General features: G+C 40.2%; 1 pseudogene; it reads right to left on the bottom strand.

The window, feature by feature from the left end:
* Nucleotides 1-210: 210 nt before the first annotated feature.
* On the bottom strand, nucleotides 211-1,202 carry LOC103740273 (annotated as a pseudogene).
* Between the last annotated feature and the right edge of the window lie 1,362 nt (nucleotides 1,203-2,564).

Raw genomic sequence — 2,564 nt, 5'->3', positions numbered from 1 at the left:
GCGTAGTGCAGACATAAATTTACTGCATGTTTCTGGGTATGCCTAGAAAAGGAGCCAGAAAAGCAGGACTACCCCAAAAGGAAATAATCTGCTTGATCAATCAATTAAACTTATTTTTCTTGAAACTATATATAAAAGCAATATTGAGCTAGCAGGAAAAGAAACACATATCTATAGAATCAGAGAAAACACCTTTGAAAAAAGTTCCCATTAAGGTGAAAGAGGCTTAATTATGGTTTCTCTTAGAGAATTTTGACCTCCTTATTCCTGAAACTGCACACCACTGGGTTCAGTAAAGGAGTGATAATGGTGTAGGTCACTGAGGTGAGTCTACCATGTCCCTGGGCACTCTGATACTTGGGCTTCATTTGTAAAACTGAAGCGCAGTCATAGTGGATGATGACCATGTGAGGTGGAAGGTCCAGTTAGCAAAAGCCTTCTTCTAACCCTCAGTTGAAGCAATCTTGAGGATGGTGGGGAGATGATCATGACATAGAAGATGAAGACTAGGCCCATGGGTAAAACAAGGAAACAGACACCTACAACAAAGTTGATGATCTAATTGAGAGTGGTATCTGTGCAAGCCAGCATCAGGAGAGGTCTCGCATCACAGAAGTGAAAGGTTGAGAAAGTCTTAACAGAAAGGCAGGCCAGACACTGATGTTATCTGGACAACGGTCATGCACAGACCAATTCCCAGTGACCCAGATATCAATTGGATAAAGATTTTCCTACCCATAATTGCAGAATATTTTAGAAAGTAATAGACAGACAAATAGTTGTCATATCCCATTGCTGTGAGCAGGGAACAGCTGTTGATATCAAAAGTTAGAAGAGCTGGGTTGCACAGCCTAAGGTCTTTATGAGTTGGTGAGGACTCAGGAACCTAGAAAACATATAGGGAGTGATGGCAACGGTATAGCAGGTCTCAGAGATAGAAAGCATGCACAGAAAGAAGTACATGGGTGTATGGAGGTGACGGTCCAGGTGAATAATAGTCATGATGATCATAGTGCCACACAGAGTCAGCAGGTACAACATTAAAAAAAAACAGCAAAGAAGACAAGCTTATGCTTCCAACCAAAGCTGGAGACGCCATCAAAGAGGAAGTCAGTCACAAAGGTAGAGTTTGGCTTTGGCTTTGAGGTGTGTAGGCTCCAGGGAGCAGGACAAAGGGAAGAAAGGTATGAGGAGTTGACCATGAAGCAGAGTAGGCAGGACCGAGACCTTAAGTGAAGACTGTGTCCAGCCTGGACAAGGTCTTGACCCCATAGTCATCAGTGTCTTTCTCTGTGCTCACCACCTTCTTTGCAGCTGTAGAAGAGTTCACGGAGGACCCTTGGACTGAGAGCAGAGACAAAGAGGAGGGGTGAAGAAGAAGGAAATTAAGAGATTTGCAGGAACAGCTACCTGCTTTCTGCTTTGTATTGCAAAGCCAGAAATTGGTTTATTAAACCATTTAACAGTTCTAGTTTTAATTTTTTAAATTTTTTTAAATTTTTATTTTATGTGTATGAGTGTATTGCCTGCATGTATGTGAGTGCACCCATGTCGTGCAATGCCACGGAGGCCGGAAGAGGGTTTTGGATTCCCCTGGAACCAGAGTTAAGGATGGTTCGTAGCTGCCATGTGGGTGCTGGGAATTGAATCCAGGTCCCTCTGCAAGAGCAGTCAGTGCCCTTAACCACTGAGCCATCTCTCCAGCCCCCTAGTTTTAACTTTTAAGGAACTCTTTTCCATAGTGATTTCAGCATTTTATATTCCCATCAACAATGCACAAAACTCCCAGTTTGTACAAACCCTTCCCAACTCTTGCTATATCTTATAATACGTTTTTAATATAATAGTCATATAATTGTCATCAATTATTTCCTTGTAGTGTGGACTTGCATTTCCGTCATGATTAGTGATGCTGAACAGCTTTTCACATATCTTAATTGAAAGCAAAACCTTAAACAGGTGCACTCATGTACATTCACATTGTGGCTCAATGCATAAAAATAACTTATGGAAACAACTTTGATGTCCCTAGGCACATGTTTGAGTAGAGAAAATATGGTATACATGTAGAATAGACTACTATTCAGCATTAAGGAAAAAAAATCTGCATTGAAAATATAATGGATAAACCTACATGATATTAGAGTAATTGAAATATAATAGTCTCAGAAATACAAATACTTCATGGTATCCTTCATGTGAGGTTTCTAAAATGGTCAAACGATAAAAATCACAGAGTAGTGTTCACCATAGTACAAGACCAGGGAATTCTCATTTGGTTCTCAGGTGGCAGTATTAACATGCACAGAGGAGGAGATTAAAAACCTGGTCACATTCAATATCTCAACTTCCTTTCCCATGATCCAAATGTGCCAAGAAGATTTTTTTCATTTCTTTAAACAGTTTTACTGAAGGATGAAGGATATGCAGTAAAGTGAACGTATTTGATATACCCATGAGTTTGACATAGGTATGCACTTGTGAAACTGCCACTACCACTAAAATAAAGGCATATCTACCACCTTCCAAGATCTCCTTGTGTCCCTTGGTACTTTGTTTTCTTT

This window comes from Nannospalax galili, unplaced genomic scaffold, assembly GCF_000622305.1.
Source record: "Nannospalax galili isolate Female #2095 unplaced genomic scaffold, S.galili_v1.0 scaffold579, whole genome shotgun sequence".
Taxonomy (NCBI): domain Eukaryota; kingdom Metazoa; phylum Chordata; class Mammalia; order Rodentia; family Spalacidae; genus Nannospalax; species Nannospalax galili.
This window is presented reverse-complemented; position numbering and strand designations above follow the sequence as displayed.